This window comes from Cebus imitator, unplaced genomic scaffold (assembly GCF_001604975.1).
Source record: "Cebus imitator isolate Cc_AM_T3 unplaced genomic scaffold, Cebus_imitator-1.0 Scaffold537, whole genome shotgun sequence".
NCBI classification, from domain to species: Eukaryota; Metazoa; Chordata; class Mammalia; order Primates; family Cebidae; genus Cebus; species Cebus imitator.
Window position 1 is genome coordinate 416,938 of NW_016107852.1, and position 19,508 is coordinate 436,445.

A 19,508-nucleotide genomic window follows, 5' to 3' on the forward strand; every position below is an offset into this window, starting at 1 on the left:
TCTTACTTTAAGTTCCAAGATTTGTTACATAGGTAAACATTTGCCATGGTGGTTTGCTCTACCTGTCAACCTGTCATCTAGGTATTAAGCCCCACAGGCTTTAACTATTTATCCTATTAATTGGTTAGGAGGAGATAATAAGATCATAGATTTACTCCTATTTGATATAGTATTGGAAGTTCTAGCCAGAACTCTTGCTAGAGCAATTGGGAAAGAAAAAGAAATAAAGGGTGCTCAGTTAGGAGAGGAGGAAGTCAAATTGTCTCTATTTACAGACGATATGATTGTATATTTAGAAGACCCCATTGTCTCAGCCCAAAATCTCCTGAAACTGATAAGCAACTTTAGCAAAGTCTCAGGATACAACATCAAGGTGCAGAAATCACAAGCATTCCTATACACCAATAACAGACTTAAAGAGAGCCAAATCAAGAATGAACTGCCATTCACAATTGCTACAAAAATACCTAGGAATACAACTAACAAAGGATATAAAGGACCTCTTCAAAGAGAACTACAAACCACTGCTCAAGGAAATAGGAGAGGACACAAACAGATGGAAAAACATTCCATGCTCTTGGTTAGGAAGAATCAATATTGTGAAAATGGACATACTGCCCAAGATAATTTATAGATTCCATGCTATCCCCATCATGCTACCTATGACCCTTTTCACAGAAATAGGAAAAACCACCTCAAACTTCATATGGAACCAAAAGAGGGCCCGCATAGCCAAGACAATTCTAAGCAAAAAGAACAAAGCTGGAGGCATCACACTACCCAACTTCAAACTATACTACAAAGCTACAGTAATCAGAACAGCGTGGTACTGGTACCAAAACAGATATAGACCAATGGAACAGAACAAAGGCCTCAGAGGCAATGCCACACATCTACAACCATCTGATCTTTGACAAACATGACAAAAACAATGGGGAAAGGATTCCCTGTTTAATAAATGGTGTTGGGAAAACTGGCTAGCCATGTGCAGAAAGCAGAAACTGGACCCCTTCCTGACACCTTACGCTAAAATTAACTCCAGATGGATTAAAGACTTAAGCATAAGACATAACACCATAAAAACCCTAGAAGAAAACCTAGGCAAAACCATTCAGGACATAGGCATAGGCAAGGACTTCATGACCAAAACACCAAAAGCATNTGGACCCCTTCCTGACACCTTACACTAAAATTAACTCCAGGTGGATTAAAGTCTTAAACATAAGACCTAACACCATAAAAACCCTAGAAGAAAATCTAGGCAAAACCATTCAAGACATAGGCATAGGCAAGGACTTCATGACTAAAACACCAAAAGCATTGGCAACAAAAGCCAAAATAGACAATTGGGATCTAATTAAATTCCAGAGCTTCTGTACAGCAACAGAAACAATCATTAGAGTGAACTGGCAACCAATAGAATGGGAAAAAATTTTTGCAATCTACCCATCTGACAAAGGGCTAATATCCAGAATCTACAAAGAACTAAAACAGATTTGCAAGAAAAAAACAAACCCATTCAAAAGTGGGCAAAGGACATGAACAGACACTTTTCAAAAGACGACATATATGAGGCCAACAAACATATGAAAAAATGCTCATCATCACTGGTCATTATAGAAAGGCAAATCAAAACCACATTGAGATACTATTTCATGCCAGTTAGAATGGCGATCATTAAGAAATCTGGAGACAACAGATGCTGGAGAGGATGTGGAGAAATAGGAACACTTTTACACTGCTGGTGGGAGTGTAAATTAGTTCAACCATTGTGGAAGACAGTGTGGCGATTCCTCAAGGATCTAGAACTAGAAATACCATTTGACCCAGCAATCTCATTACTGGATATATATCCAAAGGATTATAAATCATTCTATTATAAAGATGCACACATATGTTCATTGTGGCACTGTTAACAACAGCAAAGATCTGGAACCAACCCAAATGCCCATGGATGATAGACTGGACAAAGAAAATATGGCACATATACACCATGGAATACTATGCAGCCATAAAGAACGATGAGTTTGTGTCCTTTGTAGGGACATAGATGAACCTGGAAACCATCATTCTCGGCAAACTGACAGAGGAACAGCAAATCAAACACTGTATGTTCTCTCATAGGCGGGTGTTGAACAGTGAGAACACATGGACATGGGGAAGGGAACATTACACACTGGGGTCTATTGTGGGGGAATAGGGGAGGGACAGCTGAGGGTAGGGAGGTTGGGGAGGGATAACATGGGGAGAAATGCCAGATATACGTGAAGGGTGGATGGAGGCAGCAAACCACATTGCCATGTATGTACCTATGCAACAATCCTGCATGTTCTGCACATGTATCCGAGAACCTAAAGTGCCATAAAATATGTATATATATAAAATAATTTTAAAAATCATAATTTGTATTCTCTCTTTAATTTTGTCAGTTGTGTTATGTATTTTGAAGCTTTTTAAATAGATATGTATCATATTTTTTGAGGAATTGACACTTTTATCACTATGAAATTGCCCTCTTTGTGGTAAAACTTTTAGTCTTGTATCTATTTTATCTGATATTAATATAGCCACTTTGGTTTTATGGTTACTAATTACATGGCACTGATTGCATATCATTTTTCACCTAATTACCTTTAATATATTTCTAAATAAGTTTATCTTGAAAACAAAGTTGGGTCTTGGCTTTATGATTTATTTGGACAATTGCCATCTTTAAATTGGAATGTTTAGCTCACTAATATGTAGTGCAATTACTGATAATGTTGAGTTTAGGGTTACTGTGTTAATGTTTTCTGTTTGTCTCCTTTGTTCTTTGTCCTCTGTTCTTCCTTTCCTGCTCTCTTTTGGAGTGAGTGTTTTTTGTTTTTTTTTTTTCTTTTTAAGATGGAGTCTTGCTCTGTCACCAGGCTGGAGTACAGTGCTGCAATCTTAGCTCACTGCAACCTCTGCCTCCGGGGTTCAAGTGATTCTCCTGCCTCAGCCTCCAGAGTAGCTGGTATTATAGGGATGCAAGCATGCCTGGCTAATTTTTGTAATTTTTGTATTTTTATTTAGTAGAGATGGAGTTTCACCACATTGGCTAGCCTGATCTCCAGAGTGATCTGCCTGACCTCAAGTGATCTGCCTGCCTGGGCCTCCCAAATTGCTGGGATTACAGGCTTGAGCCACTGCACTCAGCCAAAATTTTATTTTAACTTACTAACTGGCCTTTTAGTTCTAACTTCTTACATTTTAATATTCATAGTCTAGAGATTACAATTACAGACTCCTGGTTCTTTGTAATTTATTAAAATTCTTCATTTTTTTCTGTTATTCAAACTGAATACCTAATGATCTATTTCAAGTTCACTGACCCTTTTGTCATGTCTATTTTGTCTTAAGTATGTTCAGTGTCTTCTTCATTCTAGATACTATATTCTTCAGGTTTATAAATTTCCTTTTTATAATTTTTGTCTTCTTAAATTTACTCTCTTTAATTACAAGCCTTTATTATGAACATTTTCCTTTGCCTCATTTAGCATAGTTATAGTCGCTGCCTTAAGATCTTTTTGCACTAATTCTAGCCTCTGGGTCAACCCAGGGTTGGTCTTTGCTGATTGTCATTTCTTTTGAGATTGGATCACATATTCCTGCTTCCTGTTACATCAAGTAATTCTGGGTCATAACCCAGACAATGTGACTATTGTATCCTGGAAACTCTGTATTCTGTTTTATCTTTCTTCAAAGAGTGTTGAGTTTTTATTTTAATAGGCAATTAATGTGGTTAGAATGAAATTTCAAGCTCTATCTTTTGATGAACAGCTCAAATCTCAGTACAATTATTAAATTTTTAGATTGTCTTCTTGCAGTCTGCCCTGAAAATGCCTAGTTCAGGGTTCATCCAGAGATTTGGGCAGAGTTAAAAACAAAAGTTAGGCCTCCTTTCTTTGGCTTTCTCCTTTCTGTGTTGCCTTGATCTCTTTTTAGCAATTGTGGTTTGTCTGAACTGTCTTCTGCTACTTTGAGCCAGAAAAATGGCATGTTTACTATCAGATTTTTAGCTGTTCCACAAGATGCTGACTGTGGCCTGCCCTCAGGTTATAAGCCCTAAAAATGGAAAACATCCCGTTCCTTTTTCAAATTTTGATGAATTTTGAAGACTGTTGTTCATTCTCCAGAGCCTTCAGGTAGATGTTTCTGTATTTTGTCCTTTATGATTGATAAATGCAGGAGGACCAGCCTGTTAGGGTGTTCCTTCACCATATTAAGAGTGGAACTCCTCAAAGAATTTTAACTAAACACAATGTCATCCATGTCGAGTTGATACTTTCTGGTCTGACTGTATGCCTGAATTCTTATCAATGGAATTTAAGACGAAGAGATTTATGTAATTTGGTGGGCGGTTGTATCCTTAAGAGTAATTTGCTTTCCTTTCCTTTCTTTCTTTTTTCTCTTAGTCTTTGACCACACAGATGAGAGTAAAACCTTAGGGCATGGCAAAGTAGTAAGAAGGGGTGGTGGACCCCACACGATCTCCTGAAACGAGGCCACTGAATGCCCACCTATCTCTTGGCTTTCATGAGAGACAAATTCCTCTCTTGTTTCAGCAACTGTATTTTTTTAAATCTATTTGTTACAGCAGCTTAGGCTATATCTTAATTATGATGAAAATTCCTGTTTATCTTCAGGATTCCCAATAATTGGATGCAGAATAAAAACCAGTTACCGAGTTGTTTAGTCAATGTCAAATAACTAGTTTGCCCTTTCCTTTCCCACTATTTTTTAAATTGAGGTATAATTGACAATATATTACACAGATCTTAAATGTTCAGCTTGATTAACGTTGACAATTGCATGTACTCATGTGTAAGGGAGAAAAATATACCTTTTCCTCTATCCCTCTTAGGTTCGTGGCTGAGGCCCTACAACAAAAGACATATTAACAAAAGGAAAGCATACAAATTTATTTAATATAAGTTTTATGTGACATGGAGCCTTCCTAGGGGAATAAAGACCCAAAGAAATAAATAAACATGAGTATTTTATGATAGGTTTGGAGAAGAGTGGACCATCATAGAGAAATATAATAGAGCAAAAAGGGTATGATCCAATGGAAATAAACTGGGAAGAACTTAGCAAGACCTGTGTGTTCGGATTCTGTTGGTGTGCTTGTGTCTTCCGAGATAAGGATGCTCCCTTCCTTTGGGTACTGAGATGGTACTTCTTGAGGATCTTATGACCTGCTTCAGGGGACAATCAGAAAATCCTTCCTAGGTTTTATGACTTGCTTTGGTAGAGTACGGTGGGGAAAGGTCTGAGAGACCTTCCTGTACATGCTGTTTCTCAAATTCCTTCAGCTTAAAATATTTGACATGCCAAGGTGCCACATTCTAGGGTAGCATGTTCTGAACCCCATCACATGTAACCACCACCCTAAGCAAGACACAGAATATTTCTAACATCCAGTAAATTCCCTTTTGCCATCCACAACCACTTTCTCATTTCTGTCATTACTTTTGTCTGTCTAGACTAGAACCTTATATAAACAAAGTATGTACTCGTGTGTGTGTGAATTCTTTGGCTTAACACAATGGTTTTGTAATTTATTCATGTTGTTACATTATCAATAGTTAATTCTTTTTTATTAATAGTATTCTGTGGCATTCACTTAGAGCAATTTGGTTTCCATGTTTACCTGTTGATGGACATTTGGGTTGTTTTGTGTTTTGGCTATTGTGATTCAAGCTGCTATGAACATTTTTGTACAAGTCTTTGTAAGGTGATACATTTTCTTTTCTCTGTAGTAATTATCTAAAAGTGAAATTGCTAGCACTTTGGGAGGCTGAGGTGGGCGGATCACGAGGTCAAGAGATCAAAGACCATCCTGGCCAACATGGTGAAACCCCATCTCTACTAAAAATACAAAAATTAGCCGGGCGTGGTGGCACCCACCTGTGGTCCCAGCTACTCGGGAGGCTGAGGCGGAAAAATCGCTTGAACCCAGGAAGCAGAGGTTGCAGTGAGCCAAGACTGCACCACTGCACTCCAGCCTGGCGCCAAAGCAAGACTCCGTCTCAAAAAAAAAAAAAAAAAAAAACGAAACTGCTAGATGGTACTGTAAATATGCTAGATGGTACTGTAAATATGTTTAATTTTGTGACTACCAAAGTTTGCTAAAGTGGCTTACATGCTCACCAGCAATGCATGAGGACTCAGTTTCCTGCGTTTCTCAACAACACTTAATCTCAGTCATTCTAGCGAAGGTGTAATGGACTCTCACTCTGTTTTAACTTTCCATTTCCCTGGTAATTTAAAGACATTGGCTATTTGTACATCTTCTTCTGTCAAATGGCTATCTAATTCTTTTTCCAGGCTTTGTATTTATATTTTCTGATTTGTATTTATATGTAGCATGTAATACAGGGTTCAGAGCACACTACCCCAAAATATAGCGCCTTGGCATTTGAGAAAACAGTAGAAGCAGGAAAGTATCTTGATCTTCTGCCATTCTCCCCTAAAGCAGGCCATAAAGTAACTCTGACTTTCCTCTAAAGTCGGTCATAAGACCTTCATTCCAAGGGGGTCCTCCCTATATCCAGAGAAAGGAAATAAAGACACAGAGAAGAATCTGAACAAGCAGGCTTGCTAAGTTTCACTCCATTTATCACCATTAGATCAGATTCCTTTGTCTAATCACTCTTCTACATGACTATCCACTCTCCATCAAACCTAAGCATAAAAAGATACACTTTTCCCTGTTTCTCTGGGCCTTCATTTTTGAAGGCTCCCATGACGTATAAAACTTAAATGAATTTGTGGGATTTTTGTTGTTGTTGTTGTTGTTAATCTTTATTTTGTCTCAGCCATGAACCTTGTGGTGGGTTAAAAAAAATACTTTTGCTCCCCTACCTATAAATAAATATATTTGTATTTATACATTATAGGTACATTTCCTTTTTAAAAAGCTGTGTTTGCAAGATCTATTTAAATTTTATGTGTATTTGGGATCGCTAAAGAGGGAATTGATATAGATCATGAAAGGGGCTAAATCCCCACCTAAGCTACCTTCTGGTGCTTTGAGCCTAGCAGGGGATGGGGTACAGAGACTGGCTATTGGTAGAGCCAAATTGAAGCTCTTAAAGAAAAGCAGAGGTCAAGAATCAATGCCTCCATTACCTCTGGATTCAGTACTATCAAAGCAAGCATTGTTCCGCTTGCACTACCAACCCCTCCCAACCCACTTTGGGGTGAAATTTTCTAGCTCCCCATCTACAGCACATAGCCCCACCACAGGCATCTCTCCTTGCAACCTACAGTTGAGATACTTCACTGTGTTCCTCTCTCGTGTCAAAATCTTCATAAGCATGAATTTTGGTGGTTGGATAAATTCCATTGAATGGATATGCTGTTACTTATTCTTCTACTAATTTCCATTTTCCATCAGCAATATATAAGGGTTTTGATTTATGTAGATCCTTGCCAATACTTGTTATTATTCATTTTTAAAATTTTATTATTATTTTTTACTATAGTCATCTTAGTGGGTATGGAGTTGTATGTCATGATTTTGATTTGCATTTCCCTAATGACTGATAGTGATCAGCATCTTTTCATGTGCATTTTGCCCATTTGTATATTTTCGTTGAAGAAATGTTTATTCAAATCTTTTACCCTTTTAAAAAATTATTTATCTTTTTATTATTGAGTTGTAAGAGTTCTTTGCATGTTCTGGATACAAGTCCCTTATTAGGTATATGATTTGCAAAAGATTTTTCCCATCATGTGGTTTGTCTTTTTGCTGTTTTTCTCCCTAAATTATTCCTTTTTTGTAGCTTTTGTTTCTTATTTTTAATTGACACATAATTGTACATATTTATGGGGTACAGTGTGATATTTTAATACGTGCCTATACAATGTGGAATGACAAATCAGGGTAATTAGCATATCTGCTACCTCAAACACATATTATTTCTTTGTATTTGGAATGTTCAAAATCTACTTTTAGCTCTTTGAAAATATATAATAAATTGTTGTTACTTACACTCACCCTAAAGTGGTGTAGAGCGGTAGAATTGATTGCTCCCATCTAGCTAGCTGTACTTTTGTGTCCATTAACCAACCTTTGGCCATCCCACTCTCCCCTCCACCCTTCCCCACCTCTACTAATCACTGTTCTACTCTCCACTTCTATGAGATGAACTTTTTTAGCCTCCACTATGAGTGAGAATACTGTATTTGTCTTTGTATCTGGCTTATTTCACTTAACATAATGTCCTCCTAGCTCATCCAAGTTATCATGAATGAAAGAAATTTGTTCTTTTTGTGGCTAAGTAGTATTCCATTGGGTATATATGCCGCATTTTCTCTATCCATTCATCTGTTAACTAACACTTAGGTTGAGTCCATATTAGCCTATTGTGAATAGTGCTGGAATAAACATGGGGGTGCAGACACCTCTTTGACATGCTAACTTCCTTTCTTTTGAATATGTACCCAATAGTGAGACTGCTGGATTATGTGATAGTTCTGTTTTTAGTTTTTTGAAGAACCTCTGTACAGTTTTCCATAATGGCTGTACTAATTTACATTCCCACCAAGAGTGTGTAAGAGTTCCCCCTTTTTCACATCCTTGCCAGCATTTATTTTTTGTCTTTTTGATAAGAGCTGTTCTAATTGGAGTGACATGATATCTCACTGTGGTTTTGATTTTCATTTCTCTGATGTTGAAAATGTAGTGATGTTGAGCATTTTTTCATATACCTCTTGGCCATTTGTATGTCTTCTTTTGAGGAATGTTTATTGAACTCATTAGCCCATTTTAAAATCAGATTATTAGGTTTTTTTGGCATTGAATTATTTGAGGTTTTTATGCTGGATACTAGTCTCATGTCAGATAAATAGTTGGCAAATATTTTCTCTTGTTTTGTAGATTGTATTTTTACTCTGTTCATTTTTGCCTTTTGCTATGCAGAAACTTTCTAGTTTGACATTTGTCTATTTTTGCATTTTAGTTTGTCTTTGTCTATTTTTGCTTTTGTTGACTGTACTTTTGAGGTCCTCTTCATAAAATCTTCTCCCAGACCATTGTCCTAAAGTGCTTCCCCTATGATTTTTTTTATTTTTTTGAGACAGGATCCAACTCTGTCACCCAGGCTGGAGTGCCGTGATGCAGCCATGACTCACTGCAGCCTTGGCCTTTCAGGCTCAAGCAGTCCTTCCACCTCGGCCTCCTGAGTAGCTGGGACCACAGGTCTGTACCGCCATACCCGGCTAATTTTTTGTCTTTATTTTTGTAGAGATGGGGGTCTCTCTATGTTTCCCAGTCTAGTCTCAAACTCCTGGGATCGAGTGATCCTCTTACCTCAGCCTCCAAAAGTGCTGGGATTACAGGAACAAGCCAATGCACCTGGTTTTCCCTATGTTTTCTTCAATAATTTCATAGTTTCAGGTCTTATATTCAAGCCTTTAATCTATATTTAATCGATTTTTTTTTAACAGAGAAAGAGGGGTCTACTTTTATTTTTCTACAACTGGATATCCAGTTTTCCAGTACCACTTATTAAAAAGACTGACCTTTCCTCAATGAATGTTCTTGATATATTTGTTGAAAATCTGTTGGGTATAAATATATGGATTTATTTCTGGATTCTCTGTTCTGTTCCATTGGTCTATGGCTCTGGTTTTATGCCAGTATCATGCTGTTTTGCTTACTATAGCTTTGCAGTATATTTTGAAGCCTGGTAGTATAGTGCCTCCAGCTTTGATGTTTTTGGTTTTTAGTTTAGTTTAGTTTTGCTCTGCTCTGGATTGCTTTGGCTATTTGGAGTCTTCTGTGGTTCCGTGTGAATTTTAGAATTTTTTTTTTTTTTTTTTGAGACAGAGTTTCACTCTTGTTACCCAGGCTGGAGTGCAATGGTGCGATCTCGGCTCACCGCAACCTCCGCCTCCTGGGTTCAGGCAATTCTCCTGCCTCAGCCTCCTGAGTAGCTGGGATTACAGGCACGCGCCACCATGCCCAGCTAATTTTTTGTAGTTTTAGTAGAGACGGGGTTTCACCATGTTGACCAGGATGGTCTCGATCTCTTGACCTCGTGATCCACCCGCCTCGGCCTCCCAAAGTGCTGGGATTACAGGCTTGAGCCACCGCGCCCGGCCCAATTTTTTTTTTCTATTTTTGTGAAAAATGTCATTGGTATTTTGATAGGGATTGTATTGAATCTATAGATAGCTTTTGGTAGTCTGGTCATCTTCACAATATTAATTCATCCAAGCCATGAACACGGGATATCTTTCCTTTTTTTTTGTTTTTTTTTTTTTTAATCCTCTTACATTTCTTTCATTGGTGTTTTATCATTTTTCTTCTAGAAATCTTTCACCTCCTTGGTTCATTTTATGCCTAGGCTTTTTATTATTATTTTTTGGTAACTATTGTAAGTGGGATTACTTTGACTTCTTTTTCTGCTACTTTGTTGATGGTGTATAGATATGTTACTGATTTTTGTATGTTGATTTTACACACTGCAACTTTACTGAATTTATCAGTTCTAAGAGTTTTCTGGTAGGGCTTTTTAGGGTTTTTATATATAACATTATGTTATTGGCAAACACAGAAAATTTGACTCCTTCCTTTTCAATTTGGATGCCTTTTATTTCTTTCTGTTGCCTTATTGTTCTGGCTGGGAATTCCTGTACTATGTTGAATAAAAGTGGGGAAAGTGGGCACTCTTGTGTTGTTGCAGATTGCAGAGGAAAAGATTTCAGCTTTTCCTCTTTCAGTATGATGTTAGTTGTGGGTCTGTCATATATGGCCTTTATTGTATTGAGCTATATTCTTTCTATACTTAGCTTGTTGAAAGTGAGGGTATGTTGAATTTTATCAAATGCTTTTTATGTGTCTATTGAGATGATCATATGGTTTTTGCCCTTCACTCTATTAATGTGATGTATCATGTTTATTGATTTGCATATGTTAAACTATCCTTGCATCCCTGGGATAAATCTCACTTGATTATGTATAGTGGATGATCTTTAATGTGCTAATGGATTCAGTTTGCTATTATTTTGTTGAGCATTTTTGTATCTATGTTCATCAGAAATACTGGCCTATGGGTGTGTGTGTGTGTGTGTGTGTGTGTGTGTGTGTGTGTACATGTCTGTCCTTGTCTGGTTTTGATATCAATACTGGCCTCACAGAACGAGTTTGGAAAAATTTGTTCCTCTCCAATTGTCTGAAAGAGTTTGAGAAGAATTAGCATTAGTCCTTCTTTAAATGTTTGGTGGACTTCCACAAAAAAGCCATTGGTTCCTGGGCTTTTCCTTGATGGTAGACTTTTTAATTACAGATTTAATCTTGTTACTTGTTGGTCTGTTTAGACTTCCTATTTCTTCTTGGTTCAATCTTGGTAGGTTGCATGTGTCCAGGAATTTATCCATTTTTGCCAGATTTTCTAACTTGTTGGCGCATAGTTGTTCTTAATAGTTTCTGGTGATCCTTTGTATTTCTGTGATGTATGTCTCCTTTTTTGTTTCTGATTATTGGGGGGTTTCCCCTTTTTGGTTAGTCTAGCTAGCGGTTTGTCAATTTTTTACCTTTTCAAAAAACCAACTTTTTATTTCATTTTTAAAATTGTATTTGCTTTTAGTCCCAATTTTATTTCTTTCTGCTCTGATCTTTAGTATTTCTTTCCTTCTGATTTTGGGTTTGGTTTGTTCTTGCTTTTCTAGTTCCTTGAGATACATTGTTACATTGTTTATTTGAAACATTTAAACTTTTTTGATGTAGGCGTTTATTGCCATATCTTAATACTGCTTTTGTTGGTATTCCATAGGTTTTAGTATGATGTTTCTATTTTCATTTGTTTCAAAAAATTTTTAATTTTTTCCTTTTTTTTTTTTTTAGAGACAGGATTTTGCTCTGTTCCTCAGGCTGGAATGCAGTGGTGCAGTCATAGCTCATTGCAGCCTTGAACGCCTCAGCTCAAGGAATCCTCATGTCTTAGCCTCCTGGGTAGCAAGGACTATAGGAGACTGCCATGCCTAGCTAATTTTTAAAAAATATTTTGTAGATATGAAGTCTTGTTATATTGCCCAGGCTTGCCTTGAACTCCTAGGCTCAAGCAATCAACCTGCCTTAGCCTTCCAAACGGATGGGATTATAAACATGAGCCACCGTGCCTGGCCAATTTCCTCCTTAACTTCTTCATTGATGCATTGATCATTCAGGAACATGTTGTTTAATTTCCATATTTGTAAAATTCTTCTTATTGATTTCTATTTGTATTCCATTGTGGCCAGAAAAGATAATTGACATAATTTTAATTATTTTAAAATTTTAAAGATTTGTTTTGTGGCCTGACATGGGGTTTATCCTGGAGAGTATCCCATGTGCTGATAAAAAGAATATGTATTGTGCAGCTGTTGGATGAAATGTTCTCTAAATGTCTGTTAGGTTCATTTGGTCTAAAGGGCAGTTTAAATCCAATATTTCTTTGTTAATTTTCTGTCTTGATAATTTGTCCAGTGCTGAGAGTGGGGTGTTGAAGTCTCCTTCAATTACAGTATTGTATTCAAGTCGATGGGGAGACTTAGTTAAAGGGATTCCTCTTGGTGTCAGGTGTGACATGGTCTCCAAGCAGCTACATCAGCACTGGGTTTGAGGTGCAGGTGCTCAGAGTCTCCTAAACCCATTGTGGCACTTGGGTCTTGGGGTGTAGATTTGCTCTCTGTGGCAGGGTTGGATGTAGGTTGCCCACACAGCCAGAATCTGTAACTCTGAGGCACTCCCTTGTAGCTCAGGCAGGGTTATGGTGGATTCTTCCACAGCGTGCAGGGCACGGCACTGGCCCGACTCAGGAAGAACAAGGGTGCTCTGGAGATTTGGGCCTGGGGAGCAGGAGATGCCTGCAATTTGGGAACTTGAGCCAGTAGGGCTCAGTGGCAACTCAGGTCCCATAAGGTGACCATGTAGTAGTGACTCTAGACTAAGCTTGTCCAACCTATGTTGTGTGGGCCACATGCGTCCAGATGACTTTGAATGTGGCCCAACACAAATTTGAAAACATTCTTAAAACATTTAGTCTGGTTTTCTTTTTGTTAAGCTTATCAGCTATTGTCATCTATCATTAGTGTTAGTGAATTTTATGTGTGGCCAAGATAATTCTTCTTCCACTGTGGCCCAGGGAAGCCAAAAGATTGGACACCCCTCCTCTAGACCTTGGGAGTGGGACTCAGCAGTCTCCCAGAGTGAGAGGCCAGGTGCGGTGGCAGCAAGTGTCCCAGAATGGTGGAGCACATCTGTCATTTGGGCTCTGGGGGAGCAGGGAACAGCAAGCGATAGCTTCACTTCCCAAGAAGGGGGATATCTCAGCAGTTCAGACTTGAGGGAGCTATTCCAGCTCCAAGGAAGTGCAGGGTACTGGAGTTGTTGGGCCTGTAGGGCAGGGTGTCTCAGATCAACCACTGCTCTATTTCCCTGGGATGTGGGGAACTACATCAGCTCAGCCCTGGGATCGCAGCTGCTCAGCTTGGCCAAGGCGCCAATTCCCCAGGGCCTGTGCTGCTTCAGGACTGGGAGACATGACTGTTCTGGGTGGCCCAGGGACCATTTCCCTCAGCTGCAGGGCACTGCGTCAGCATAAGTCCTGGGGTACATGGCCACTCTGAGTGGCAGCTAAGGTATCATTTCTTGGGATGCAGGTTGCTGCTTCAACTTAGGCATAGGGGAAGAGTGACTGCTCTGAATGGCTTAGGTACTGTTGCCAGGAGGCAGGATGCTACTTCAGCTTGGGCCTGAGAGGGTAGGTGGAGTGACTCCACCTATGCTTCGCCTCATGGTAAGGCTGTAACAGCTACTTGCAGCTCAGCTTGGGGATGTCAGACCACTGGGATGGGGTGGCTTAGTGGCAACTTAGCCTAAGGGGTGAAAGGGAGTCGTGGCTATGCACCCCTGGAGCAAGACACACTCCAGCTGTAGTTTCAGTTCCGAGATGGTATAGCACAGTAGCCATGTGGGCCGTGGGCACAGCATGGTGTTGGCTCCTTCTCTGGGGAAGCACAGCTATGTGGACTCCAGGAAGCTCTCCCAGCTGGGCTGAGTACCTGTGAGGACTGCAGGGGACCCCAACGATGTTTGTAGGTATCCAAGGTGCTGATGGGGATTTCTGGAATCTTCTTACCTCTTCACCAGAGGGAGAAGTTCTTCCTGGTTCCCAGCTAATCCCAGTTGGGGGACAGGGCAGTAGAGGTCCAGGATTTCCTTCCATTCTCTATTTGGCTGTCCTGAGTTTTCTGCTCACTGGGGTTTTTGTTACTTCTCGATGCACTGTGGCACTCTCCCTCACTTCTTTTTATTAAACTGTAGTTGTTTATTCATTGTTCTGGCTGTCATTGCGAGTGGGAGGAGCACCAGGGGCTTCCAGTTGGCCATCTTGCTGAATGCCATAAATCTCCTATAGATAGAAGTCTTTATTTGGTACTTTCTACCGATTTCTGATGAATTTGATCTGAAGAGCTGTGGTTCCACTTTTGTTAGCAGACATAGCATGTATCTTCTCAATTAGCTATGTGAACGCACATATTTAATCATCCAGAGTAATGATGAACATGCAGATTCCCTGCCCTTCCTCCCTCCCTACACATGCGGCTCTCATCTACCTGTAGAGGCACATTACTTAACCACACCGTAAACTGATTTTCTTCATTTATTCTTCCTAAGCACATTGAGTACATTACTCCTTAGTTAGCTTTTAACTGACATTTGCAAGAAGGACTTACAATTTGTTTTTCTTTTTTTGAGACAGAGTCTCACTCTGTCACCCAGGCTGGAGTACAGTGGCACATCTCATCTCACTGCAACCTCCGCCTGCTGGGTTCAAGTAATTCTCCTGCCTCAGCCTCTGGAGTAGCTGGGACCACAGGTGTGCACCACCACACCTGGCTAATTTTTGTATTTTTTTTTAGCAGAGATGGGGTTTCACCATGCTACCAGGCTGGTCTCGATCTCCTGACCTCAAATAATCCACCTGCCTCAGCCTCCCAAAGGGCTGGGATTACAGGCTCAGTCTGTTTCAAAACAAACAATACGTTCAGCGATATGTTATCAAACTGAGGTTGACCTTCTGAGTCAACTTGGAAGATGTTTGTTTTTCATATCCTAAGCGTAAGTTCCTTTTCTGCCTATCTACTTTCACTGGAAGGGACATCAGACTACCTTCCTGCCTTTTAATAAATCTGCTCTAAACCATTGCGTACAAGATTAGGTATTCTATTTCTTTTTTTTTTTCTTTTAATGTTTGAGGGAAGATGGCCTTTTAAAATTCTCATTCCAGTGCCCAGGAGCTGTCTTTGAGTTGTTTCTTTTTATCAAGTCAATTATCATTACTACAAAATAAAGCCAATTTCTATATTCTGTTCTGTTAGAGATGAGGACTAGCTCTCCTTCACTGTTAAACATATTTAAACAACATTGCACCATCTTTAGATTTTTTTTTAGCTTAAAATGAGGTGAGATTCTTAATTTTTCTTTCAAATTAAAAAAAAAAATACCTGGGCATGGTGGCTCACACCTGTAATCCCAGCACTTTGGGAGGCTGAGGCAGGAGGATTGCTTCAGCCCAGGAGTTTGAGACCAGCCTGGGCAACATAGGGAGATCCCCATCTCTACAAAACAAAAAATAAAAATAAATTAGCCAGGTGTGGTGGCTTATGTCTGTGGTCCCATCTACTTGGGAGGCTGAAGCAGGAGGATCACCTGAGCCTGGGAGTTCGAGGCTATGGCAGCTATGATTGTGCCACTGCACTTCATGTATAAATATGAATTCTTTTAGGAATAAGAGAACAGGAAGGTATGACAGTTGCAGACGTTGAGACAGAGAAAAACATATTTGGAGACACACCAAGATGGACATAGACATATACAGAGGTATACAGAGAGAGACCCTAACAGAAACAAACCTTACACATGCTCTTAAATCAGCCTTAATCCAAATCTGTTGATGTAGATACTTTGAGTAATATAGGAGCATGGAGCACATTTGAGGAAAACATAAATGAAAACTGCTTTCCTTGTGACACCTTCTCCTTCAGGAGATATGCTGTTCATTTTATAGGCACTATTTTCTTTATTATCTGAGAAATGGTTCTTACAGAATCAGCAACTATAAAATTATATATGATATCAGAAGATAATGCCAGGGTATATATGTAGAACAATGTATCTGTGACAGCTCTCAACTTATTGCCTCTCAGCTCCAGGTTAACCCTTCAATCAAGTGTCTGTGGTCATGGGCAGGGTCCCTTTAAGTATCTCTCCTTTACAGTCAGCACGATGTTAAGCTCTCTCCATAGGGGGCGCTGTTGGGGCCATTTGTGGCTGCTGCCTGGTGGGTCAGTGGTATGGGCGTGAGGACATCTAATGGAGTTCTGCTCCAACCACTGCCTACAAGGTGGTGCCTTGGGACCCTGGAGCCTTATTCTGGCCATAACCACCTTCTGGGCCTGTGGATTACAAACTTGAGTCCTGAAAGATTCTTGCTGTATTAGTGCCTGGAAGGCCTACCGCCAACACCGGCTCCTCACTCTCTACAGATCCTGTGTGGATTACCTGCCACCTGGAGGGTTCCAACTGAGCAGCCATGCCTGCGGCAGGCCCCCACTCTCTACACAGCCAGGCTGTTGGTTGCTGGTGGACTGCCCCTGCCTGCATTCTAGAGGTTTGCTTGCTATGTGCTCAGGGACTGCAGACCAGTTCCAGCCTGGGCAAACCAGCTAAGTTCCCTGCTGTGTGGGTGGAGTTCGGTGTTCCAAGGAGGTCTGAACCTCAGGCTTGGGATCTTTCCCAGTTTGTCTTTCCTTGAGTACTCTTCCTTAGCTCTAGGGTACCATAGAGAATTTCCTCATGTCCTATAGTCACTCATTAATTAGAATTTAATAACTTTAAATATATTAAATTTCCCCTGTTCAACCCACTGTAAAGCAATAGCAATACTGATGTTTTAGCAAGAAATACAGCTGCCTTTCCACTTAGAGGAGAATTTATAGAATGAAGTAGGAATAAATGAGCCAGCCTAATTTTGATTTTAGAGTTTTGAAATTGGGTGACAGCTGCTTTCCTTTCTCAAAGGAAATGAATACAGTCTTGTTTCATTAGCTAGATTGTCAAATCCATGCCAGGAGAGGTTCTAAGTCACGTAGCCTGACATTTGTGTTGAAGCAACAGGAATCTGATTCCCACTGAATCAGTAAAGTTCCCACTGAAAAGGCCAGTTGATTAATTTCAGTCAGGGCAGAACTTAAAATTGCTGGCAATGTGTGATGAAACTGATTCCTTTTGAGGAAAAATAATTAGTGCAATTAAATCAGAATAAGTGCATAATTTGTTTAAAACAGATCTAAGGAAGAATGAACAGGGGAAAAAAAATCTGTATCACAACCTTGGGGATTATATAAAAGTAGACAGTATAGACATAATATTATAGCTAATAGAATAAATATGACAGGACTTTCAACTTCTGAGGTTATTTTTATTTTTAAATTTAACTTCAATTTCTCTATTTTTTAAATTTTAAAAATTATTCAATTCATGCTAGTCTTATTGTGATCATAACAGTAGGAACTATACAGATGATTGGCAGTGGCTCTCAAATGTGTAAATACATCAGAATAACATGGGAAACTTGCTGAAATGCAGATTCCAGCAGACTTGGTTATCTCATAGCAAATGGTATTTTTAACAAGCATTGCAGGGATTCTGATGCAGATTGTTATCTTGACCACACTTTGAGAAATCATGATTTAGTTTCTGAATGAGCTCCCACTAAGAAATGTGAAATTTTATTTAGAAATAAGACAACTGTTTATATGTCCGTTTCTGATATTAAAATGGTGTTTATCATTTTATCCTATGCATCCCAAAGAGTTAGGGAGTAAGAAATAGTTTGTCCCCAATAATCTATTCCTGTGTAGAAAAGTCCCTTCACGTTCACCTGACCACTTTACACCATGTAGGAAATGAAGTTATTTTTGGCTGTAGTTCTTCCTTTTTCTAATAGTAAGGTGAATAAAACTCATGTTGTTCTAAAAGGAAAATAACTCCATCCTAACAATGAAGCCAGCACTATCATGGACAATTAAACTGAAGAGAAGTAAATTTGGAATCATATATGAATAAAAAGCCAACATTTCCCTAGGTATCCAGAGACCTAGTATCTTAATAAGAGATGCCTGAGTAACATACAAGCTTAAAGGCAGAGCCTAAAGCATATATTTGCCATTTAAACTCATGATTTTAGATGAGATATGAACAACAGAGGAATTGGAAAACTGGGTTGTCCCAGGCTGTTTCTCCTTTATAGCTCCCTCAAAGGATCTCAGTTAAGCCCACACTCCTCACCTCAAAAGACAGCCACTGATTCTTAGGCGTGGACCGAAACCTGCTAATCGTCTAGTCTGGAAACCAGCTGTGCAAAACAAACCTTAAAATGTTCCCCTAGAGCAAAGGAAAATATGTTTGGTTTCGACAGCTCGGGCACTTTCACTGTGGATCCTCCCTTCATTGTTTGGGGTTAAGTGGCCACCACAAGAAACAAAACAGCATGAGAAATGGCTGAGTCAACCAACACTTAGTGACATGCCCAGGAACTTCTCAAATGGCCCAGGAAGTGGAGGCCTCCGGATTCTTTTTGCAGGATGTTGTCCTTTCCTGGAATTTTGCAGGTGGCTGCAGTACCTGCATTTGGAGTATTGCAAGATTATCTCACCTGACTTCTGACTGGAAGGTTATCTCCAAAATGATCACAACCACACAGACAATTATTAACTGTGAGCAAACATTCTCAGCGACCTCACATGTGTCCCGAAATCCTGACCAACAACATGCTCCTGACTGTATTCGTGGTCTTGACAGAAGACATCATTGGGAGAAAGGGTGGCTTCTACTGTAAATGAGTTTTTTTAAATAGAGAAGAATGCAAAATGGGAAAGGGGTAAATACATAGATTTCTAGCTAAAAGCATTTAAAAGGAAACTTAGCAAATTTGGTTAGTGATTTCTTTATAAAGCACAGAGGTCAAGTCCTATTACAATAAGTATCACATCCACCTAAAAATCAGATTTCAGAGTCTCCCTTTGTACCTTATTCACTTCACATATCAGAACAATGTTTCCATGTAGTGAAAGAATGGATCCAATCCTAGGAGTGTCTCAAGCTTTCAGATGTTTGTGGCATGCCAAGACGCATTGCTTTTTTCTCTGCTGTGGTAGTCACTTACTTTTACGTCTATAACTTAGAAAAGTGGCTGGGTGCAGTGGCTTATGCCTGTAATCCCAGCACTTCCGGGGCCGAAGTGGGAGGATCTCTTGAGCCCAGGAGTTTGAAACCAGCCTGGGCAACATAGGGAGACCCCTATCTCTCTAAAAAATCAAAAAATTGGCCGGGCGCGGTGGCTCAAGCCTGTAATCCCAGCACTTTGGGAGGCCGAGGCGGGTGGATCACGAGGTCAGGAGATCGAGACCATCCCGGTCAACATGGTGAA